The 26843-nt window shown below is 42.6% G+C and overlaps 1 protein-coding gene across 13 annotated transcripts in view; it reads right to left on the bottom strand.

Moving 5' to 3' along the window:
• Positions 1 to 26843, bottom strand: part of WNK2 (WNK lysine deficient protein kinase 2) — a 94972-nt gene that overhangs the window by 66071 nt on the left and 2058 nt on the right. The window lies entirely within an intron of this gene.

The following is a 26843-nucleotide window of genomic DNA, read 5'->3' as shown; positions in this document are numbered from 1 at the left end:
TGTTTGCTACACAGACATGGTATTTTTCCTAAAGAGAGGTGTAACCCCTTGACCACCAGAGAGCCTGCCAGAGAAGCCCTACCACCCTCTGCAGCCTGAGAAGAGGCACCAATACTGTTGTTATTAACCCAATGCTACCAAACAGCACGCAGACATTAATGCTCCCTTGGCCAATGAGCTTCACCAACCAAAGTAAAAGAAGTGTGAAGAATTAGCAGAACAAGCAAAGTTTGATTTAGCTTTGCTTTGGCAAGTTTAATCTTGGGGCAGCATTCAATCCTGCCTTTCTAACAAGAAAACAGCATTTTCATCCCATTATTGCTACCATTTCCCGTCTAGTTATAACCTAGCAATTGCATACTTCAATCTGTAGAACACTCTTAAAGTGAAATATTTGTACCAGTGAATTAATCATAGTCCACCAGGAACCCTAAGCAGGCAATAGGATAGTCAGAGATGATAGCTTAGGAATGGTACTCCCCAGTTCAGTTCCTCCCAATGAGGCTGTCTAAGCCAAATGCTTTCTCTCGTTCCCCTGTTTCACCCTACCCTCTGTGGCAGGATGGAGAGTAGAATGTGTATTTTCTGACTCCCAAATAAAGCCCATGGACTGTGTTGCATTTGTCAGTGAACACCCGGTTAGGCAGCCTTACCAATCCTAGAAGATGCCATGGAATAGCCCTTCAAGCCTTGTGATGACGTCCCTGAAGGGTTGGCAGTCTTCAACTACACACTAAGTATATTTATTTTAGGAAACTATTTCAAGTTCAAATTAGTAAGAAAATCACCACAAACCCACAAATACCCTAAGATTCCTCACCAACCAGATAGATGGAATATCTATCTCTAGGCGAGATTTTCAGAGTTCCTCAAATCATCTTTCCTACACAGCCATGAATATACCTTTAATATGACCACTCTTCTAACAAAATCACCTTGTGTCACATAAAAGCGGCACTAAAAAGCCATTTCTCACTTGATTCTGTGCTGAGCCCGGGAGAGCGCTGAGCATGAGGAGATCCCCTTAGCCACTGAACCATAGAATCCCTTGAGTTGGGAAGAACCCACAAGGATCATTGAATCCAATGCCAGTGCTGCCCAGACCCCTCAACAATCCCACCCTGGGCATCCCTGGCAGCACTGTCCAAAGGCTCCTGGAGCTCTGGCAGCCTCGGGGCCGTGCCCATTCCCTGGGGAGCCTGGGCAGTGTCCAGCACCCTCTGGGGGAAGAACCTTTCCCTGAGACACAACCTAACCCTCCCTGGCACAGCTCCATGCTGGTCACTCAGGTCCTATCACTGGTGACCAAAAGGAAGAGATCAGTGCCTGCCCCCTCTCCTGTCCCTCAGGAGGAAGCTGCAGACCACATGAGGTCTTTCATAGTCACCATCATCATCACCATCATCGCTCTCACTGGCCAGAGCTGCAGCAGCTGCCTCAAGCTCACCATCCAGGAGAACATCTTGTACCATCCACATCTTTTATCACCCCAATGACTGGAGTCTTATTGAGCTGGACATATTTTATCTTCTTCCCAGTGAAGAGCTGTCCTGGTGCCAGGAAAGCATGGAAAACTTGCCCGCACAGCCTTCAGTGTAAGTTCAGCATCTCAGAACTTTTCACATCCCCATTTCCACAAAACATGCAAGACTGACCAAGTTCATATGTGCCTTTATACAGACATGCTGAACTTTATTATGCTGAGAGATAGGAATGTAAAATAGCTGCAAAACAGAAAAGTGATGGGTCTTTGCACAGATCTTAATTTAAATGCCAACAGTGGCTCAATGAATCCTGGAGAGAAACTTTCTCAGTTCTTTCCTCACACTGCGGCCTACTGAGCCTCCTACACAAAGTCATTTAATGCTTCTGTGCCCACATTTTGAATTTCTAACACACACAGAAAAAGGATAAGGAGTTCCTCAGTGCACCCTGAGGATCTATGGAAGAGCAGCACCCTAACCAGCAGTATTGACAGCTCTTCCCATCCCAACCTGCTTCTAGTTTTAGCTAAGGACCTTTGCAGGGAAATACAGGAAAAATATTCCTTTAAAATAATTTGCTCTTTCTGTTTTGAAAAAAACATCCTTGCAGAGGGTCATAAAATTGCAAATACCCAACTCCTCAGTAAATGTCCAGTGCCAGGTTGGACAGGTCTTGGAGTGACTTTGTCTAATAGAAGCTGTCCCTGCCAATGGGAGGGGTGGAACAAGATGAGCTTTAAGGTCCCTTCTAACCCAAACCATCCTGTGATCACATGATTCTATAAACTCCTGCACCTGAAAAGTCATGAGCCTCAGAGGCCCTGAAGCTGCTCCAGGAACACTCTACTCTTGTTCCAGCCCTGCTCCACAGCATGCAGCACCCAAGAAAGGACCAACCACTTACTGCTGGTGGAGGTAAAATTCAAAAGAAAACATGAGTGGGAAGAATATAGTGTGGAGACAAAGGAAAAGGCGAATAGCCCAACTGCCGTAACAACTCAAGAGACTGAACAAGCATTCAATGCTTGCAAAGCTCTGGGAAATTGAGGAGAGGGACCTTTCACTGTCAAAGTCACTCTTCAGATTGGGGTATCCCAGCTCCTAAATATTTAACAGAGCTATGTGTCTAGAGTTTGGAAATGCATTCCTTGTGAACCTTTCTATGTGCTGTAGGGAGCTGTCACTTCTAGTGCATTCCTAGCACCACTTGACAACCTGTTAGAAAACACTCCAAGGCAAATGCTGCACTCCCAGACAGGACACATTCATCACAGTCTCCCATAATGGTTAGGAATTAAGCTGAAAGCATCCCATTTGTAACAAAATAGTTCCTTTTTCTTTTTCCCTCCTGCAAGCTTGACATTCTATCGCTCTGCTCAAAAGAATAATAGGAGCTTGTCAACTAAAACACACTTATAGTTAAAAACTGAACTCCCCATCCCATGGACAGCAAGGCATGAAAGAGTAACATCAACATGGGTATGTGAGAAACAGATCTGGGCCATTTTCCAAGGAGATTATATGTTTGGGTTGATAAATATAGTAATGTTAACATAATAAACTCAGATTTCTGCAATGCATTTGCTTCACATCAAGAATTTTATTGAAACAGAAAATATCTGTTTATATAAAATAATTAACAACTGGGTAAGCAGTAAACATACACATCCTTGAGGATTTTTCATGACGTTTTGCAGGGCTCAGGTTCTATTCTAACAAAGTGATTTAAATTTTTACAAAGAACTGTGGAAAAAAAAGCTCATCGATAGTAGCAAATGCAACAGTTTCGAAAGAATTAGCAGAATTCTGCAGCATAAAAGTGAGAGGCCACAAAGAAGGACTGAGCTTCTCAGTAAACTGCATGTAAGCAGCCCAACAATGCTGAGGCTAGACAGCCAGCCTGGCCATGGACTGATCCCAACAGAGCTAGGAATGCAGCACAGGGGCCAGTCAGCCAGAATGGTCATGGACTGGTCCCAACAGAGACTGAGGTGTCCTCCTGCTGAGAAGAGCAGCTCCCAGTGCAGAGAGCACTGTGCTCCTTAGCATGGACCCTGATTTAAGGACAGGCTGTGAGAACCAGTAAAGCTCTGGGCCATACTGTCCACGCTGAGGAGTTCAGGCTGAACAGTTTCTCTGAGAGTGTCAGGGATTACCAAATTCACTGAAGAAACTCTTACAAACCAAGGCACATACAGAAGGCTCGATCAGACAAGTACTTTATAACGTGAAGTCTGTGAAACTATCCTGTTACAGCCCCCGTTATGTTACAGGACACATGACCTTGGCTAAGGCCTAAAATACTGATTCAAATGGTCTTTATCAAATGAAAACAAGAAAGTTCAAATCTTGGCTAGACACCACCTATGAAAACATAAAGTCAGCAGCCCCAAATCTAAACAAATGTGAGTGATGCTCAGTGATAGGAGTCCCTGCAGCCTATCATGACAAGAATTTGAGAACTGGATAAGCAAAAAAAACCCAACAAAAACAACCCCGGTCTCATACTTGCAGATTCCCAACTGGTGGGCACAGACACATTCCTCATCAGTTGATGCATTCAGCCTTGATCACAGATGTTTTGTAATTTAAAATCTGTGGCCTACAGCAGTATGGATTTTACAATGTGATGGCAGAATTATTACATGCATTGTAGTTAACAAACAACATTTGACAGAGAGTCTATGGAAAGCAACAATAATCAGGAAACACTACATTTGATGTTCTGAATGATTTCAAGAACAGAATCACATGATTTGGGTTGGAAGGGACCTTAAAGATCATCTTGTTCCCCCAATCATGGGCAGGGACACGTTCCACTGTCCCAGGCTGCTCCAAGCCCCATCCAACCTGGCCTTGGGCACTTCCAGGGATCCAGGGCAGCTGCAGCTCCTCTGGGCACTCTGTGCCAGGGCCTCACCACACTCACAGGAAACAATTCCTTCCTCATATCCCATCTGTCCCTGCCCTCTGCCAGTGGCAAGCCATTCCCTGCGTCCTGTCCCTCCATCCCTTGTCCCCTGTCCCTCTCCAGCTCTCCTGGATTCCCTTGAGGCCCTGAAAGGGCTCTGAGCTCTCCCTGGAGCCTTCTCCTCTGCAGGTGAGCACCCCCAGCTCTCCCAGCCTGGCTGCAGAGCAGAGGGGCTCCAGCCCTTGGAGCATCTCCAGGGCCTCCTCTGGATCTCTCCAGCAGCTCCACACGATTCTCCTGTAGGGGCCCCAGAGCTGGGTGCAGTGCTCCAGGGCGCACCAGAGGGGGAGAATCATGGCCCTCAACCGGCTGGTGACACAGCCCAGAATCGAGATGGTTAAATACTCAAAAGGCTTTCAAATGGGAAAACTAGGTTATGGGAAAGAACTGCCCAGTAGTTTGAGCTTCATACTCAGATTTCATGGACTAGTGCAAGAAGATAGTGTTTACAGAGACTATTTGCCAAAAAAAGGTTTGTTGTATGCTTAATCACATATTGTTTCCTACATTGATAAAACCCAATACAAGTTAGCAAAACATACAGAAACCTTCTGCTCTGTTCTCTCTCTCTCCTCAGCTGACAGGAAAAAAAAAATGCAAAAGCTGACTTTATCAAACTCCCTTAAGAGGGGATGACACTGCTCTTAACTACCTTGACGTGCACCTACACAAAGCAAACAAAAAATCCTTTCCATTTGGCTGTCATTTGACTTCAGGCACACCAACAGGGTACTATGGAACTGAAGAACTCACCCCCAGAGAGACAGCCCAACAGAAGGATTTTCCCTCTATCAATTTAAGTAAATAACAGGACTAAAATCTCTTCAAACTAGATATCTGAAGAAAAGAACAGTAGTGCATACACATATCACATTAATTGGAGTGAACAGCACTTGATTGCTTGGATTTGGTTTTTGGTTTTTTTAAAGAAAATTGCATTGCCAGCAAAATAGGACTGAAGAACCATTGGGTTCAATGTACCTTAAAATGGTTCAATTCATCAACCCATAAACTGAATTACTGGTACACATTTTCACTAACAAGTTTTTGAAAATAACTTTTTTTTTTCTCTGAAGATGGATCTCTTTACTCAGTAAAACTTTTTAAAAAACAAAATATAACATCATGAAAAACATGACTAGAAGTTTGGAGAAATTACCTAGGAACGATGCCTAGTTTCCACATGACTTTAAAAGGCTCTGCAATTATTTTTTTTAACTTTACAAAATTCAGGTACTTCATCTGTCCTTAGAGGATGAAGGCTTTTCTATTAGTAAAGACCCATCAATATGCCCATTTATGATTGCAAAGACTGGTCTCTGTGAGGTCCCTGTGACTGCATAGAATAAAAGTTTTTTCCAACTGTGTAACAACAGCTTAATTAGGACTGAAAGAGAAAAAGCAATTGGAGTAAGACTTTTTTAATTACCAGCAATAATGGACACCCACTGTACGGAATTTAAATCCTGGGACTGTGTTACCCACAGTCCCCAGGATAAGTGACAGGTAAGTACATGAAAGGGCTTCATCAGTCAACAAGTTATTGTGCAGTCTTGGGGAAAATGGTACTTGCATAGAAAAATGAAAGCACAGATGTCTGCAGCATTGCCTGAAAAAAAAGTAAGCAATGTATTAACCATGTGTCACCAGTACCTGCCTCACCCTGAAAAAGAAAGGTTGTAGGATGGCACCTTGCAGGAAATATATCCTCTTTGAATACTGCAGAGAAAATGCAGGTAAATAAATTATAAAAAGCACAAGGCATGAAAATGCCTTAAAACCCTACATAAGAGGGCAGGGCTGTCTTTAAAACTCACTGGCACATTAAAACTCAAGGCCACACACTTGCTTGACATGGACTGTACCCAAGTACAAGGCACACACAGCAGTTTGAGTCCACCTGAAAGTCCAGCTGAAGTCAGGAATGGCAGTTTTTGCTTTTTTTCACAGCTCATGTTGATATGTAGTTGGGGAGAGGTACTGAAAAAGTTCAGAAAGCACAGTTTAAACACAGTTTGTTTTTTACATCACTGTGCAATTTGGCAGCTCTTTATCCTCATGTGAGCACACTATCAATGGGCTTCATTCCCTGAAAGCTGCCAGGGATTTCTGGGCCTTCAGACTCCTTTCCAAACAAATGCTTTATTACAGATAAAGCCGTGCACTGCTTTCGTGTTCCCTTCACATCCACACCAGGATTACAAAGGGGTCCACAGATGCTAATTTTGCCAGGTCACAGTGCTGCAGGAGGAGAGAGATGCAGTGAAAAATGACCACCAGCGTGAACCCACCTGGGTTGTCCCTCTCCATACATACAGGTCCATCCCCAGAGAGGCAGAGATGTCAGCCTGAGCCCACCCTGTGAGTGTCAACCCCCAGAGCAGGCTGGACTTACTGTGTATGTACAATAAATTAACACGCCCACACCTGAGAGCTGGGCTGAGCACAGCCTGCCCACTCGTCTCAGATCCCTGCCAAGCACACAGGGAGCCCTCAATTTCCTGCACAAAATGTACAGACTCATCAAGGAGATGCCCATGGAAATCTGGCCATTTTGACAGCTCTACTAGCCTCACAGGAAATACACAGGAGCCCTGTTTTCTTCCTCCTGGTGCTCACCATACCTCCAAGCTCTTCATTCCACAAACCACTACCCTGTCAGCAAGCCAAGCAGCACCAGATTGGACATACAACACTTCTCTGACTAAACACCATCTGCTTCGTGTGCCAAAGAACAATTCCACTCACAACCAGCCAGCACTACTCTCCAGAAGAGCACCAGTGGAAGTGATTCATGCCATTATTAAATAATACTGCTCATGTTCTACTAACAGACACACAAGGACCCATTTTTGGTTATGAAAACACTGACAAGGTCCACTGGTTTAATTTTATCCTGAAATGGGAGCATATGGAAAATGGTGCCCTAGGGAATAAAGCTATTCTCCTCAACAGATGTTCTTGTCAAAGAAAACATTTGGAAGTAAAGCAGGTGTGATTGATGAAATGGTTCACAACTGTAAACCTTGGCCACAACAGCAATACCATTTCCATTTATTTTTGGGCTATATCAAGAAGAAAGAAAAGCAATTATATTACCATAACAGAAAGAGAGGAGGGCAAACACACACTCATTCTGTGTCCTTATAGAAACCATACTGCATGTTAAAATAATGAGTAAAAACAGTAATAATTTAATAGTGTTATTATTTCACAAAAAAACACCTTTAACATAATACGATATTACAGTAATGAATTTAGAGCTGATTTACCACTACAACAAATCAGATTAGTTTCTCTTTTGTTATTACTGCTGTCTCTCTTTACCAACCTTAAGTTAATAACCAACAATTTCTTCTAGTCTATTTACTTGGTTGCTTCACTAAATATGCACTGAGCCAGGAACAGACCTACTCTCAAGATAAGAGCTTTTGTGGAAAAGCAAGTAATAACCTCAGTGTTTTAGCGTCAGCCAAAAATGACACATTAACACTTCACTGCTTTTGAAATTTAAGTGCTGCATTTTTCCTCTGCTATGACGAAACCCCACCATATATGCTGTGACAGTATTGGCACAAGCTCAACACTTTCAGATTATGCTGAGCAGAAGGTGGCAAGACACTCAATACAGCATCCTTGGGAAGACTGTATTCTTACAAACAGTGACCTTGGCATATGCCCCCCCAGACACAACATTTCTAGAAGATATCAAGACAGGGCTCCTTCATTCTATAGGATTCTGTAGGATGTCCAGGTACCCTTGCAAATTAAGTCATAGAAACATTGGTTGAAAACCTTTTTTCAACCCTGTCATTAAGGAAAAAAGGAAAACTAATCACCACTGGTTAGCTATTTAAACCAAGATCAGAAAGACAGCAGGAAACATCAACATCTACTGGGAACGCCCTACCATCACTTCTACAGTTGTAACAATGAAGGTTGATAAAGTAAGGATGACAATATTAGTTCACATATGACCCCAGCACTTTGGGCTTGCTGTCCCCCCTTGCTCTGAGGCTCCATGACCATCTCTGCCCACTGAGCAAGTCACACACTCTTCCTGTGCAGAGCAACATTTTGCTTAAAACCGGTCCAATTCTTCAGTGCTGGATAAACCACACTCAATCAAGCCACATCAGTTTATCTCTGCTCTCAAGTTCAAGGCTCCACTGGCATCAGACACTTGGGTGAGATTTCTGATTCTGAGCCTCCAGTCATCACCAACAACTCCAACAAAAATCAAACCTATAAACAAAAGTGTAAATGCACAACCTTAGAGGCACCAAAGCTCATCAGCAGACAAAGAGCCTTTTGTCCTGTTTCTTTTTAAACAGGAAGTACTCCCTGGAAAACAGAAATCTCTGTGTTGACTGGTACATTCAAAACTCAAGGATTCCTGCAGGAGCAAACCTGACATAACTTCAGGATACTACAGATCTTTAAAAGAAAAGGCAAAATCACACAATTCAGAAGCAATATGAGCACTTAAAAATATATTTACAAATTAAAGTGGGTGGGGAGGGGGGGTGTTAATCTTTCTGAAGTTTCCACCTTCACTACTACAAGGTGTTGGATGAAACCTAAAAATTTTGACAATATGTTCCTGACATTTGAAAAAAGAGACAAGCAGTAGCTCAAGATCTTAGAAGAAAGACCACCTTCTTTTGGAAGCCTCTTAGATGAGAACAACCAAAGTCAAGTGCAGGACATGCCAGATAATCAATCTTGTTGATAAACTTAGCAACCTTCGTATTAAAACAATTAGAATTCTTGTCATGTCACTGCTAAAGTAAAGCTCTGCTAAACCTTTACCCCTCCTCCTTGTTTAGTTTGCTTGAAGTCAGTCCTTCGCAAGCCAACTTCATCCTCCAGCCTTCACAGCTCTCTTCCTTATAGTGCCTTTTCCCTGCCTTTGCCTTTCTATAGAGTTATTACAGACCTCTTGGCTTGCCAGGCTAACTGAGCTGAGGTCCAGCCTTGCTTTAGAAGCAAGGTTCTCCTTTCATTGACTCACTCTGGTGGCCCTTCATAATATGTTCTTCAGTGAAGAACAACTGTCAGGGCACTCCCTGCACCCAGACAAGTCCCGGCTGCTCTCAGGTGCTTGATTACTCTGCAGCAGAACAGGGATGATTTTTGTTGATTGGCAGTCATGCTCCATAAGCCTCAATGCAATCTTAAACCAGTTCAACCCACTGTTTATGAAATAAATGCAAACAGAACTTGTCAACATGTCAGTTTAAAGATGAGACAACTATTCAGTTCAGGCTGGCTCCTTACCAAACTTATATTATCCGTGTGCTGGTTGAAATAACAGTGCTCACAGGACTGGCCATATCAATGTCAGTGCAAATCTTGTGACACTGAGTGTGTGACCAATGCCACAGGACAGAGTAATAGAATTGCAGCAAGTGGATCTGGAAGTCACCAGGAAATATCACATCTGCTCCCTTGCTCCAAGATAGGAGCAATGATTTTTACACTATTCCTGACAGACCTGCACACAGCTCCGGTGAGCCTGCCTAAGGAATACTTGTCAATGCCTATCTACTCTTAGAGAGGTCTCACTGTTCTCTAACCTACATGTCCTTGGTTTCATTTTGAGCCCATTAATTATTTGCCTGTACGTGGTGGCCAGGAAGACTAATTCACCTCAAGTCCTCCTTTAAGAAAGTGTTTGGGTTGTTTTTCAGATTCTATTCTTCAAATGGACAAACCATCTCTCACTATCAGCCACGTACCTGAGATCTCTGTGTTGTTGTAACCATGTGCTGGATTCTGAAGGACCAGCCCCCCGTCTTTCTTGAATTGAGATGCATGCAGTGGTTTGCACCAGTAGCCTGTGGCCAGTTATCCAAAGGAAGTGCCCAACATTTTGTACAATGAAGTTGGGGAACATCATCTGAGAGCAGAGTTCACGGTTCACAACTCCCCTACTGATACACATCCCTGCTTTTGGGAAGAGCAGAGCTCCAGTAGATGTTCAACAGACTATTAATTAAAATGAATCTGAAAAGCAGATATTGCATTGCAACGCTCAGCACCAGCTGGGGCTAACGTGAGTGCTCAGACTTTGAGCCATAGGTTTAGTTTACCTGTGGGAACAGGTACACAATACAGCACTAAATCATTTTCTAGAAAACCTTTCGGGTCTTGGTGCACTTGCTGTGCCTTAGAACCATGGGACAAGGCACTCCAGTTAGAAGGAAAATCCAGAAAAGGCAACAGGCACTGTAGCATTTGGGATATTATCTTCCAACAGAAACAGATTTTCAGAATGGCCTGAAGAGGCTCATATATCCCAATTAGATACATCCCTCCTAAAGGAACACCTCAGAGGAGGCTCTGCATCCCCCCTCCCAGCACCTGCATTCACATCCAAGCCACCTGGGCCAGCCCACTTGTGTACACCTCCCCCCAGCCCCACTGCTCTGTGCATGTGGTGCCTGCTGTCCCTGCCCACCACAGCAAGGCAGGTGGCCAGGCAGACACAAAAGGTGCTGCTCAGAGCAGCATGCTGCATCCCACCTGGAAGGCAGAGAAAGGGCAAGGACTTTCTCCACAACTCACTGCAAACATAATGCAGAAGGAGAAGGAGTAATTCCTGCAAAATCCGACCCAGAGGGCAGAAATCCTCCAAGCCCTACCTCACACTGAAGACTCAAGCCAGCTCCACTTAGGTGAAGGAACCAGGAGAGGATTCAGGCATCCCAGGAAAGAGTGGGATAAGAAGGCAACCCCGCAATGACTGCATATTGCTGGCAGCTCCTGAACTGTGAGCTTGTCCCTTTATATAACCATCCATCCCAATACATCCCAACTCCTCCCTCCTCCCCTCCCCCAGTCATCCTGAGTCCCTAAGTCATCCTTCTTGCAAGCATCCATTCATTTCCCTTATCTTTCCTGTTGAAACACTTTGAGTGCCATCCAATTTTCTACTGCACTGATGTTACTTTATTATTTACCAAATAATACCAAATAACACCAAAAAAAACCCCAAACCCAAAGGGTCAAGCACTGCAACATGATTTCCAGCAGTAGCAAAATTCAACCTGACACCAGCTGGGCCCTAAGGATAACCTGCCCATGAGAAACCAGCCAGGCAGAAAGCCCTGGCGTGCCCAACAAGACAGACACAGTGCACGGCTCACTCATCTTAAGGCCTTAACTCTTTCCCAAGCTGCATTTTCCCTCTGCTGTGTCCAAACAGTAGTGAACACCATGCAAACATTTGAGATCAAGCAGACCAACCAGTGTCTGGGACAATCCCATTTCCTTTGCCCTGTGTGTTGGTGTGGAATGCCAAGCTCACTGCTCTCCACCACTCATGGTTTCACTGCAGACAACAGCTCCTGTTGTTCCTCATGCCCACACTGTGTAACTGTGCCTCTGCATGCGGACAGAGCTCTCCATGACCAGCTTTCACTGCGTTGCCCCATGTACACTCAGTTTTGAGAGGAAGGAGCAATAGGAACTCTATCCTATGAATCATTCTCTTCCACAATAGTACAGGCAATAAAGCAACAGCCTGTGCATGAACAACTTGTGCATGGGAAGAAAAGGCCCTAATGGCAGACTGACCTGCAGCTCTGCTTTACAAGAGGCTCTGTTACAATTCCCTGTTTCCAAACAGCTCAAGTTATTCATGCAACAAGTTATGCAGGTAACAAGCCAGGCAACAAATGAGACAGGACAAGAGGAGATGGCCTAAGGTTGCAGTAAGGGAGGGTCAGGTTGAATATTAGGAAAAAATTATTTACAGAAATTGCTGTTCAGCCCCATCACAGGCTGCCCATGGCAGTGGCAGAGTCACCATCCCTAGAAATTATCAACAAACAGCATGTATTTGGCACTTTGGGACACGGTCTAGTGGTGTACATGGTGCTGATACTGGGGATGGTTGGACGTCATGGTCTTAAGAAATCTTTTCCAACCCTAATGTGTCTGTGATTTTGTTTGCCCATGCCAGTTAACACAGCAGGAGGGCAGCACCCACAGGGCCCCCAGGAGCCTCATGGCCATCACCACCACCCACTGATCCCATCCCCAAAAGACCCACACAGGTCTTGCTAAACAGACTTCACAGCAGGTAACCCAGCTAATCCTTGCCCTTTTGCTCTGCCCCATGACCCCTGCTCGGCCAGAGCCCTCTCCCTGAGCTGCTGCCCTACAGACACAGCTTGGGCTCATGGAGATGCCCCAGCCCACCCTGCACACCAGGCAGAATGGGGAGATAGAGGCCACACAGGGACACACATCTGCAGCCATCTCTGTCCAGGTTTCATTTCTGATGATAAGAAAAAGATATCTGAATACATTCCTCAGAAGACGGCTTCAATTTCTCAGCAGCAGCTGAGAACTACTGCCTGTCACAGAAGAACCTGCTTGATTTTTTTTTTTTTCACATTTTTTACTTCAGACAGAAGATCATTCATTAACTGCAGAGTATTATACGGCACAACCAAGTCTCATGGTGCACCTTGCATTCATTATATTAAAAGTTTGATTTGACATGCAATAGTTTATTTAAATTGTTATGTAAAGTGAAGAAAAGATTTCCTCACTCAATTTAATTTGCAGGCTCTTGAGAAAGAAATTCAGGAATACTTGAACCTAAAAAATTATGCAAAACAGATGGAGAGAACATAAACAAATCTCTTACAAAAAATAAGTGTGCACTTAAATCCAGAACAAAAAACACCTCTTAAGTAACTCAGCAGAGTTAACTAACTTTTAATACTTAAATAAGAAAAAAATATGTAAATAACTTTAAAAAGAAATTATAGGAATAGGTCTGTTCAGAATAAATAAATATTTTCTGTGGCATTAGTAATTGGAATCCCTTACAATACGGATACCCATCTGCAAAGAACAATTATCTGGAAATACAAAGATGAAGAGCAATGAGTTATCCCATAAAGCCCAGACAGCTTCTCATTATTTATTAAAAACTTAAGAGAACAAACTAAACCACATTTAAAGGAAGCCACCACAGGCCCATACAGGTTAGTTTAGAGGACATCCCATTAAACTGAGAGGAGGATATAACAAATAATTTTCTTATTGTGGCTTTTATATGTTGGCTGCTGTGCCAAGGACGGATTAAATACCACGGCTGCTTGGTTGGATATCAAATTAAAAGCTCTGTGATGACCCTTCATTCCCAATGGGACATTTTTAGTCAGTTTTTCTTTTTCAAAAAAATCTATCAACTACACAGTAGGTCCTCCAGAACATTACCCTGAATAAAAATGGTTTCAAATGACACAGAAAGAAATAGGATAGGAAACAAATATCTCAACAGAGGTTTGGGCTATGATTCAATTGACAAACCTCCCAGATGTGCACCCTGTGGGTAAGCAAGGGGAGTCCTTGGTCTTGCTCTGACACACCTGGAGCCCTACAAGCACCAAACACCCAACAACGCACACCACAATATTAAGACATTTCACATGATAATAAGATTTTGCAACTTAATAAGCACACACAACTAATTTCTTCTAAAAATCTCATGGGCTCGGCCTGGAATAAGATTCAGTATTTCCAACTTTCAACTATGCAGGTCATAAAGGTTAAAGACTAGTTCCAACCCGCAGCTTCTGAAAGGAACCAGGAAATACAAGGTGAAAAATAAATGCCCTTACCTAGTGAATATGAAAAGGAAAAAACTGAACTATGCCAGGATAGTTTCTTTTTTTGTGTTTAATTTGCATTACCTTTCCTAGAGTGGGAGAAGCTCAAGTGAGAATCAGGGAGTATTCGCCCCTCAAAACAGAAACAAGGCTGGTTGAAGACTTTTTTTGTATCACACCCCTTTCTTACTAGACATTTCCATAGGACAAAAACACATTAATTCCCCCTGTAATAACACAAGTGTGAAAAATGTGTTATTGAACGAGCATTACAGGCACTGGCCCCCAGCATGCATTCCCAACTGCTGGCTACCAAGACACAGCACAGGCCACATCAGTCCTTCCCATTCTCCCTTAACTATAAATCCAGAAAAATTCTCCTTACTCTTTCCACTCTTTCAATTAACCTGATCATAGAATTAATCTGTGAGATTTCTCTGCTGCAGTGTGAAGAACTAGAGCACTGGGCAGCCTCCCTGGGTATTCAGTAGCAGTATCACACTATGCCGAGCCTTTCACCAGGAAAAAGCTTGGTTTTCATCAAGCTCTAGATGAGAAAAGTTCTCAGGACCACTCAGTTTGTGTTAGCACACTTGAAACAAACAGAATCTGATCTACTGCAAATAGCATTCTTTTACCAGAACGTGGTAAAAGAATGCTATTTGCAGTAGATCAGAATGGTTTTTTTAGTCTGCAAGGCTAAAATTCAGGTAGAGTACTTTAAAATATTGTCTGTGACATCAGTAAACTGGGATCCCTTTATAAAAGGGGTACCCATTTGGTATCCCTATTTTAGGCTACAAGATTAAAAATACACTAAATACTCCAGCTCTTGTAGATTATGTTAATCTACAAGATTAAAAATGTACAAGTTGGAGCTCTAAGAGGTTCTAAATAGCTGTAGATAAATTCTAGATCTCTCAGAAGAGGATGCTCAGAGGTACTCAGCAAAGGACTTTTTGCAGCAGGAGGCTGGATTAGTCTTGCCATCAGATTCAGCTGATTTTCATGAAAGTCAATGGTTTCAATCACAAAAGTGATAACAACAAAACATCATGATCTAGACATGGATTACCATCCTATACAAAAGCCCAGACATTTTCAAGATGCAAAAAAAAACCAAACTTGTGAGTCCTGAAGTGATTCACTTTAAATATTTTAAAGCTTTGTTTTCAGAAGCTTTCAAAATTATAACTGTCATGGAAAATTTATTGACTGCAATAAAAAAAAATAAAATTTAGCACAGCCTTCACGGAGTTGCAATTCCATTTTAAGCCCCAAATTTCTTAACTTTCTAGCACCTTAGAGTATGACAGCGAATATCAGCACAGCCTCACACACAGCACTCAAGGAGGAGCTGATTGATCAGTTGCACAGTAAAGACACTTCCAGATCTTTGTAAAAGCCTTAGGCAGAACTACCTAACCAGTTCACAGTCCACCTAAATGACTCCAGGCACTTTTAAAAGAAAGCACCTGAGAACTGACAAGCTAAAGAAGATTTGGGGTTTTTTTTAAATCATTCAACCTACCAGAAGCACATTACCTATTCCATTGTGAATGCCATGTACTGCAATTAATTTTCAAAGCCCACATGCTTCAAAACACCTTTTAATAAAGAATAATACTCATTGCCATAATCTCATTTATTAATTCTTAAATTTAGGAGGACACTGACAAATTTAGATTCTTGTATTTATGTCACCTGTCCAAACACTTGATTATGGTAATTATTGCACACATGTGTGTGGTCTTTTAAAGTAATGCTCACATACTTCTTAGGGACAAGCCTTAAGCAAAGCACAAGAACACAAAAGGCAAACATGCCATGACTATGGAAGAAAACAGCAATTCAACAATGAGACCGAAGCAACCTAAATCAAGTCAAATCACTCCACAGCCATCTCTAGGGATTCCACCTCCACCTGCAGTGTTCTTCTCAGATTTATCCCACATTAGCTATTAAACAATATGTAACACTAAAAAATGCAGCCAGAGAGCAGCTACAATGTTCCTTAAATCAGCTTCATAAAGAAAGGCAGAATTAACAGAATATTCTCTGAAAAGCAAAGGAAGCATTTGAGCCTGTATTTTCACCTCCATTTCTAAGGTTAAGGAGAAGTCAAGCCCCAGAACCATCAATTCTATCTATGTTATAAAAAGACACGTATTTGCAAACATACTGATTTTGCACTGAGATTTCCCCTGTGGGGATTACAGCCCCAGTCCAGGTTTACACGCTGCTGCATACTCTACATAGCTACAATGTGGCTTTTCATGCTTCCCATCAATTAAAAAAAATTGCATGTTCACTTTGATCATGCCAAATTCTTAAGACCATCCCAGCACAATCAGTGCTTGCAGTAATTTTTTAAAGCAGGTAAATTTACATGGGAATTCTGGGCAACCTAAGAATAAAAGCTTCTGCTCTGAGAATGTTACCACATTTCAAAATATGTCACATCCTTAAAGAACAGACTGAATGCTTATTGAAACATGCATAAACCCTGCCTCAGGGGGGTAAAAACTTCAGTACAGGAGCACCTTAGACACAGTATGTTTCTTTTTTAACACTTTTTTTAACTGAACACCTTAAAAACAGGTGAACAGGCTTTTATGACTAATTTTTCATCTGTCTTAGACCTTTAAAACGAATTAACATTCCAGCATATGTAAGATCTTCCAGTTAAACCAGTCCATCCATTCATTTCAGTCACACAATTAAACACTTTGCTGTGTCACAGATTATAGATTAGTGAAGGATGTGTCCTCCAAGAAAAATACAGACAAAACTACTGGGAGTTTGTTATCTTGTGTCAACTTCACAAACTTATGAAGAGCAAGAATTGTTTTACAGGACAAATTGTTCCCTGTGAGGGTGGGCAGGCTCTGGCACAAGTTGCCCAGAGCAGCTGTGGCTGCCCCTGGATCCCTGGCAGGGTCCAAGGCCAGCTGGGACAATGGAAGGTGGCCCTGCCTTGGCAGGGGAGGCAGTGGATGGGCTTTTAGGCCGCTTCTAAAACAAACTACTGTGTGATTGTAGGAGTAAAAAAAGTCACCCATTCTTGTTATTTCTAGTGGTTGTCAAAAACACATTCAAAGGTTGATTTTCAGCCTTTGCTTCTCCACAATACAACTAGTGAGTAAATCATGGTAGCAACAAACGGAAACAGAGCACTTCTCAATTTTTGGTAAACTTGATAGAGCACTATCAGAAATAGCCAAACTGTTGAAGCAGCCACACGGGGAGTTCACATCCTATTAGGCACCAAGGACCCCACTGCCAGAGAATTTCAATAGTTACCCTGCTGTCAGAAATCCAATAGGAAATATACCCTATACATTTTTCAAGGCACAAAGGTCACAGTTCACAAAAGATGTCGTTATCTCTTTTTGCACTCAAAAATTAGCTTTGTTGAAATGTTTTAATGACATTTTTCTTTCTCTAACAGAAATAATAAATTACAATTTCAATTCTAAAACGCCAAGATACTGCAAACAGGATAAAGCCTACAAAAATGCTCAACATATAAGCTTTATGGAAGCTTGTTTTTAAAAAAAAAAAACACCTTCAGCACGTGGGCTGTACTTGCAGGAGCAGAACTGCAGTATCAAAGCATCAACAAGGCAGGCAAAAAGATAACTATTAGTAACTGGTAAGAATTAGAAACAATTATTGCACAAGAGGTTACAAATTGCCTTTGTGTCTTGTCTCACTAGGTGACACCCTACTTTCCTTTGTTTTTTTGCAAATTCTGATTTCTCTCCCAGGTTCATCAGGATGTTCAGAGACACCAGATGCTGCTCCAGCTGTCACTGACCGATGGCCCCAAGGCTGCACAAAGCAGTACCCAAGGAAACACCTTGAACAACTGGGAGGCCCTCAGGTCAAATAGCATCTCATCAGATTAATCACAAGAGATAATTTCATGCAATTGTTAAGATGACCCTCTAAAGAAAAATAAGGAATGTGAAAAAAGGATAAGTGTATATGCCCTGTGGCAGCATAGAAGGTGTTAAGAGCAGAACCATGTCCTTTAAACTTTTAGAGGGGTGGCAAAAGACTGGAAAGAGAAGGAATGAGAAGGAAAAAAGTAATTTTAACTGCTTATTAAAAGCCTGTTGGAAAGTTTTTGTGAGGTAGCATCCATTTTACTAAAAAAGCCTTCCTAACAAGGCAGTGAGGGTGATGAGGCACTGACACAGGTTGCTCAGAGAAGCGATGGATGCCCCATCCTTGGACATGTTCAGGGCCAGGTTGGATGGAGCTTGGGACAACTTGGTATAGTGGAAACTGTCCAAGCCCACGGCAGGGGACTGAAATGAGATGGTCTTTAAGTTCCTTTATAACCCAAACCCTTCTGCAATTCTAAAAATGTCAAAGGCAGGCAGGAAGGGGCTGATAAAGCTCCCTGTAACCCTTCCCTAACCAGAGGACCAAAGCCAGACCAGCATCAGTCACACCTATCACACCCAGAGAACGTGGGGTTCAGCAGCAACACTGCATTTAATTTTCAGGGCCCAAGTTTGTAAAGTATGTATTTTTTGTGGTGTCCTGCTTGGACAAAGCCAACTGCCCCAGGCACAGACCTTCCCATTCCAGGCACTCTCCATCAGCAGCTCCATGCCGAGAGATTCCCTCCCAACATGGCTACAACCCCAGCAGTGTTTGTTATAAATGGGATTGCTATTCAGCAACATCACAAATAAAAGGAAGAAATTGTCTGGATAGTATTTGTGTGGCTAAAATCAAATCCCCAGTCCCCTCCTTGTGGCAGTTGCTTTTGAATACCCAGGCTTCATTATACCAAGTGTCCCATTTCACACCGAAAAGCCTCAAAACACAGCCATACAGCAAACATTCTTTAAAGCCCACAGGTGCATAAGCCTGAGCTTGTTATCTCCTTCCCTCAAACAAAAAACATGATTTATATATATATATGCTAAAAAAGTATATCCACAGTTCAATAAATGAAGCTGTATTTAATGCTTTAGTGTTACTTGGAGAAAGAATTGCTCTAATAGTTTTCAAGCTTTACTGGTTAAAAACTTACTATAGATTCATCCAAGTGAACAGATACACACACATTTTAATCACACACTTTTTAATCACTAACTGTTTCTCGTGGTCAGGGACATCAGCCTCTCATCAAAGCCTACCATGTGGGGATGTTGTGTACCTACTGCATGACAGGAGAAAGGGCTCTGGCAGAGTACTCATGAGTGAGGACAGAAATTGAAGCTGTCAAGTCATAAACATAAAAATTATCATTTATTCCAGCAAGTTAAAAAGACATTTCACTTCACTCTCCCGACCAGTTATTTGCTACAGGTTTCTTCTTTCTGTACTTTGAAATCCTCTTGCTCAGAGAGGGATTCAGAGTTGTCTATAGCCTAGAGGAAGCCACAGCGTGCTTCCACAGCAGTATCTTGTATCACGTGGGAATCTAGCCAGTCGGCTTAATTTAACATGAGACTGTAAAAATAAGGCATAAAATTGACCTGGGTCCAAATGAACTCAGCTGAAGGCACCTGGGGCTCTGACAGCCAGTCCTCAGCTGCCAGCACACTGAGGGCTCTGTGCCTTTCCTCAAGGTAAGATGCCTGCAACAGCTGCAGCCTCCAGCACACACCCCAAATGGCTTCAGCCCTGGAATGTGCCTTGCCATGTGTGACCACAGCTGGGACCCAGAAATTAACTCTTCAGCCATTTCTCAAACTGCACACCCATCACACGGAGACAGAGCTGAGTGACGGCACCTACACTCCTCTGACATGACACCTGGAAGAGGTACTGCCCATCTCCTCTCCCACAATGGCCAAACTTAGACTAAAGAACTTACACCATGAGGGGAGATTCATTCCCAGCTCCCCTCACATGTGCAAGGCTCGCTGGAGCCTTTACCAAACTGCCTTAAACTACTACCCTGGCAGCTAAGGAAAGAGTGAGGGGCACAGCTCCTGCAATTTCATGCTTTGAAAACAGAAGATTCTGCCATTCTTAGCAATGTAAGTGTTATAATTGAGATAAAAGCAAGTCCATTTCATTAGTGTAACACTTGCTTTATTATCTACAACAACTCTACAAACACACACTGATATGAAAGAGAAACAAAACAAATTCAGATGCACATAACCATGCCTGTTTTCCTTAATTAATCAGCAAAGCCTGGAACAAAACAAGCCTATTTTGATAATATCTGTCTCTTGCAAAACTGATTCCAGTGTTTCAGCAGAGCACCACACAGGCCAGCAGCAAAGAGCTACATCCACTGGAAATTTTGTGATTCCCCCCCACATTCCCAAGCATTCTGCTAGAACAGCAGGATTGATTCTGCTCTAATCAAGCACCACAGCTGCACCAGCACTAGCTGCCACAATGGGGCACCTGAAATGCTCCTCTAACTGAAGCAGTCCAGCATCAGGAAAGGCAATGTCAAAAAGCTGCTTATTGTATAAAAATCTGGAATAAACAGCACAACTTTAATCCTTTGAGCACGCACTAGTGAGAGAAAGGAACATCCATTTCGGAAGCAGACAGAGGCAGTGCCTGGTCCAGATAGTATTTGTGTGCCTACAATCAAATCCTGCTTCTGTAAAATCAATACTCCGTTCTCAATACATGAGGTGTCTAACTGTCACCTGTTCTTTTTAATAAACTCTTATTTTTATAGAATATAGAACAAATTTTATTATTCAGCTAAAGAAAAAAGCCCTTCCTCCATCTGTTTAGTCTGACTGAGTCTTAGGCAGTTTAAGTGTGCAAGATACACTGACACTTCCTTTGGACAAGCCCGGTTAATTCAGGAATACAGAATATCACATTACCATGTTCAGTTCTGAACCTCAGTTTAGAGGCTCATGCCTTGAAAAAAGTTAATGGAAAATATTTAAGAGTTCCCCAAAACTACATAAATAAACAAAAAAAAAATCCCCAAACAAACAATGAGGCAGCCATCATCCACAGAAGTTTACACTCAAATTCTCTGAATTTTGTGAAACAAAAGGCCTTTAAAATAGGGAGAGACTAACTATATCAGGACTTCCAGAATCTGAAAAAGATAATAATTAATAGCTTTAGCAACCAGCTACTGTACAGCCTCCCCCCAAATAAAAGCACTACCAAACAGGACTGGTGTGTAGCAAAAATAAAAAAAAAAAGCTATTTCCTTTTAGGTTTTCATCTTTTTACAAAAAATATTAATCTAACCAATATCTAAAACTTAAATTAACTTTAGTAAGTGGTGCTGAGATACATCACAGGATCAAATACTATTTTAAGAACATTTAGTTTTCCTTTAATGAAGGAAATTTCCTTTAATGCTCTTCCAAGAATGAAGATCAGATTGAATTCACATAACATGGCCAAGTTAGAATCCCCCACAGTGTTACTTGGCCCTGTCTTCTCCTCTCAGTTTTCCTCAGAGTTCATGAATAAGTGATTTATAGCCCTCTGCAGCAAACTGAAGAACAGATGGTATTAGGTCTTCAGTTACTCCTTCCTTGACAGTTTAAACAAGATGGACATTCCCAGAACATGGGGTTTCATTCTGCCCATTACTCCAACTACACATTTAACCACTGTATCACACAGCCATATTACTGTACTAACACTATACAGTAAAATCACTTTCCAGTGGGTGTGATTTTTTTTAAAAAGTATTTTGGAGATTATGATGAACTGAAAGCACAGGTAAGACCATTCAAGACCAAGATGGAGCATCCTCCATAAAATACAATTCAAGATGAGTACAGGTATGAGTTTACTCATATTTCTTTAAGGGATTGAGAAGGGACATCACCATGCCCCTGCTATCTGTACATCATGGAAGAATCACTCCAGAAAGTTTTCAGGGCACATTTTTTACCAGCTGATTTGAAACTCAATCTAGATTTCATCAATTGTTACAGACAACCAGCTGGGAAATAAGATGCTTCCTAAAGGCTTAGAGGTGTTCGGTGATATGTCACAACTTGTATTCACAACACAGGTGACGGCAGGGGACAGGGGAGAACAAGCAGGACTTGTGATCCACTCCATGCCCCAAACTCCCAGTGCCTTTTAGAAGGCACGGGCATTTGCGTGTGAAAAGAATCTCTCAGAAACTATGTATTTAATTCTGAATGGACAAAATTTCCAACAAGAGCACTGTTTGGGATAAGCATCATGTCAGAATGAGACATGGACCTGATTCCTTTGGAGGACAATGAAATTTTAGTCAGGGATAGAGGAAGTTGCTTATGGTTTGAAGATCAGTCCATTCCAGAGCAAGGGACCGGTCACACATAAAAGGGGCTCTATTTTGTGGTTTATGTAGAAACTGGGTTTAGAAGGATGCACAAGTACTCTTGTACTGGTGCAGAGACCAGACAGAAGCAGCTGCAGCCAGGCAATGCTGGAGAAGGTGGCTGTGATGCCTCCTGCAGACAGCTGACCTCTGCTTCCCAGGAGGCAGGAGGGCAGCACGACCAGGGAGCTGCTCCCTCCTTCCAGAGCTACACAGGAATAGCAAGGTATTGGACTGAAGGTTGTTTCTACTTGACTTGACACCACAAGGAAAATCCTCTGCTGCCCTTCTTGGCCAACCTCGGTTCCAGGCACATCAAAATCAACACCAGGATAGCACCCATACTGTCCACAAGTGTCACTTGAGGGAAAAGATACATTTCCAAACATAACTTCATATATATATACACTTAAACACTAAACAAACCAGTTCTGCCTCCACATGACCCTCATGGATGTTATCCAACTGCTAGCTGCAAGCCCCTCCTGTTACAGCAGAATGGAGAGGTCTCTCCCAGTAGGAGTGCCAAGTGTCACACATCTTGTGTGACACACCTTTGGCTGCCCTTGCCTTATACCTATGGCCTGCCCAGGCATCATGCATCAGCACTTGGCTCATATTTATGTCTTCTGGCCAGCAGATCCAGTCCAGAGCTTAATGCACACACAGGTAAGTGTCCTGCTGCTGACCGTCAACAGCCACGTCGTGGCAAATCTAAAAACCAAACTTCTTAATTCTCACTGAACCCACATGCACCACCGCAGTAGGCTCCTGAGGCAGGAGCCTCCCTCCTCAACAATGCTTTCACATCCAACCCTTACAGTGGGTCTTCTACCTTCCAGGAGACACTCTTTCAAACCTCTGCAGCATCTCTAATCATTCAGACTACCAAAATGCATTAACTCCAGCAGCCAGCATCTTTTAGCACATTATTACCATTGCCTCTGAACTCTTAAACCTCTGTTACACCCTAGCCACAAAAGATCACCAGTGTAAACGTCACTCATGTCAGACTGCGTCACTCATGTCAGACTGCATATCAGTTGCAAGGATCACCACAGTGACAGCTTGCAACGTCAACTTTTTCCACCCCCCATCAGCTGTGGATATGAGATGACCAAAGGGACCAGAAATATCCTTTACACCCAGCTCTATTTGAAGTAATTTCTGCTTATGGCAGCTGGACCCACATATTTATCATGAATAGTTTCACCAGAATTAAGAGCACACAACCAACCTTGAGCCACAATGTGCTCAAAGCAAAAGAAAGGAGTCTTGTTTGATTCACAAGCAGAATGTGAAGCCTGACCCAGGTCTATTTCATTTACTGAATTTGAGAAGCAGTCTATTAATAGTTCACTACCATTTCCCTGCCCTGTTTCTCCATGCCAGGGCAACAGCTCTGCTAACAAATACCAGAGATACAGGCACACATTTTCATACTGACACCATAGAGCACAGCTAAACCAATTGTTTCAATTTAAACAGAAATCACACTCACAAGAATTAACTGGAAACAGACAAAATTGGTCTTGAAGTTCACTTAGTGTGAGCAGACAGCAATACCAGACTCAAGCTTTCAGGTATAGTCTCCGTCTCATTCTCCCAGATTTCCTAAATTATTCTGTTCATTTACACTACAAAGTCTATCTGGCCAATAAATTACCAACACAGATAGTAACCTGCTATTATTTCGACATCAGATAAATGCTGCCAGCCAGCAAGGTCACTAACAAAAGCCAAACTACCACACTACTTGAAATCCTGGAGTTACTACCCTTTTCAGGAAAAAAAAAAAAAAACCAAACAATGGAATTTTGATACAGGGGCATAAGACTGTGATGATCACCAGGCATCTCGCACCTTCCTGCAACAGCAGGATAAGACAGCCCAACCTTTCCCATTTCTCAACACAAAAAAAAATTAATTAAATACATTGGTGATATTCACAGTGCAAGTAAGAACCATGAAGTACAATGAGGCTTCTGCATTTCACAATACCAGGTCTGACTCTTTGTAGAGTCCCTATACATTCCCAAAGGGAAACATGATGGGCATTTTGAAATCATTCATCTAACTAAACAGAATATTTGGCTTGCAAGCAGGGGAGTGGCAAAGCCTGTATTCCTTATTCATGACCCAGCTCTACTCAGAAGTAGAACTGTTATGCCAAAGCCTCACCACACAGCGACTGTAGGCCATCAATTAATATTAATTATAGCTGCTGAAAACTTTGGAATGCAAACCCTTCCAAAACTGTAAGGGCACACTAATCCTGCTCTAGCACTTTAGCTTCATGAAGGAACAATAGCCTTATTTTCTAGCTAGAATGCAACTATACAGCTTTCACCTCTTCAGACAGGTCTTAAAGCCCAGATCACTCAGTTAACGCTTGGGTCCCGCCCTAATTAGAGCTATGACTTCAGTTCTGAACCCTAAAGCCGTGTTTTCAATGAAATAAAGCCACTGAACAAGAATGGCTCGCGAGGCCTTTATACAGATGGACAAAGACACACAGACAACAGCACAAGTGGCTGAAAAACCGCTGAGCCAGGACAGGATTACTGCCTGCATGGAACCTCAATGCTGTCCACTTTCATTTCCCCGCTCCAAGTGGAACAAGCACAAGTGTATCTCCACAAGAAAAATACTACAGCCTGCAGCAATTTTTCCACAAAAAGGCTCTGGCCTGGGTTCTGATGGTGTGAGGCTGCAGAGGAAGGCATTTTGTCTCCAACAGCATGGTGATATGATGGCTTCCACTCAGTCTCCTGCTACCTATAGGGAACTCCAAATTTGTGCAGAGAAACACACATCAGGGCAGATCTAACTGACACAGCTCACAACTAAAAAAAATAAAAATTAAAGCAGCCATTAATAAAGTGATTTACTCGACAGCACCCTCTGAATGTTTTCCCTAAAATTCCCCATCTGAACTGAGATTATTCTACAAGTCAAAGAAACAACACAGCCATTCACACCCTCTCCCATTGCCTCCTCCATGCAAATCCAGCCCAGAGTCACCGGCTTTAATCCTGTGGCCGTTAAAGGCTTTTGTCATTCAATGAGGCTTTCCCAATCCAGATCGAAGTACTGGCTTCCAAAGTCACATACCATCTCACATTACCTTCGGCGTCACTCAAAACTGCACACAGTAGTTTAAGGAGACCCAGCAGCCCCTGCCTCCAATGGATTCACACCAATTTCTCTAAAGCAGCCAAATAATTTCCACAATTAGAAGCCTAAAGCAAATCATGTATCAAATTGAAAATATCTAGCAGTAAGATCTGATTTGGGCTGAAGCACATATAGTGAAAACTAATGGGAATTTGAGCATTATACAGATTTTTTCACACGCAGTCAGTACAAGAATTCCTAAACAAGGGTAATTAAGAATATGAAGGCCATTCACCAGGTAAGAAAGCTTTCACACTGCAGTTTTCCCTTCCCAGTCTCTTCCTTGGGTGTACATGATCCAGACTAGCACTTCCAAGCAGTGTTCACCAATACATTTGGCAGGCTTTGGTCGTTAAAGCTGCTTCATTACAGAAAATACTTGGAAAATCCATTTATGTCAATCCTGCTGCTAGAGCACTCTGAGAAAACGTGGCATCATGCTGAATTCTGGGTCTGTGCTATGGCTCTGCAGCAATGGGGCTGGCCTGAGCTGCGAGGACTGACAGGAGCAGCATCAGCCCCTTCCAACCTGCCCGCCAGCAGCTACCCAGCCACCATCCCTGGTGCATTTCAGGCTGCTGAAGCAGAAGCCTTACACACTCCGGATTCAGCTCCCAGCAAAGCCAAACAAGAGCCCAGGCCTGCCCCCAGGCTTTCCTCCAGCAGCTCTCTTTTAAACCCCCTTATCAATCCCCAGACCCCCCTTTCCCCACAAACCCACCAGGACCCCCGGGCTGAAGGAGGGGCTCAGCCCCTCACCACCAGCCCTCGAAACCTTGCCTGGCTGCTGTGTCTGCCATTCTGCATTCCTGCCTGATAAAAGCCGGGGAATGCACGACTATGAAGACTGAGAAGTGTTCCCCATAATTCTTATTACGAGAGCACTGCTGCAGTGAATTATGATTATGTTGTGTAATGAAATCATTAGAGAATAAAGATGTGGCTGTACATCCATCCCCAGCTATCCTAGGCAGCCAGGAGTAATTTACAAACAGACTGGGCCAACATTAAAATATAAACAACCAAGAGCTCAGACATACAATAACACGTTATTTCCACATCAGTTTCAAATACTCTTGTAAACCATAAAGCTCAGCTATCCAATGGAATTCTAAAGATCCCAAATTATAACGAAGAATTAAACCTTCTTTCACCTAAGTTCAGAGTAACTCAGGTTGAAAATAAAACAATATTAATTCTGTGTTAGGTTTTTCTCTTAAATAGGTCTCATTCCAATGGATGCCAACAAAAGTGAGGTAATAGGCACTATAAGCAAAAAAGAAAAAAAAAAA

Source organism: Passer domesticus, chromosome 9 (assembly GCF_036417665.1).
Source record: "Passer domesticus isolate bPasDom1 chromosome 9, bPasDom1.hap1, whole genome shotgun sequence".
In the NCBI taxonomy this organism is placed as follows: domain Eukaryota; kingdom Metazoa; phylum Chordata; class Aves; order Passeriformes; family Passeridae; genus Passer; species Passer domesticus.
This window is presented reverse-complemented; position numbering and strand designations above follow the sequence as displayed.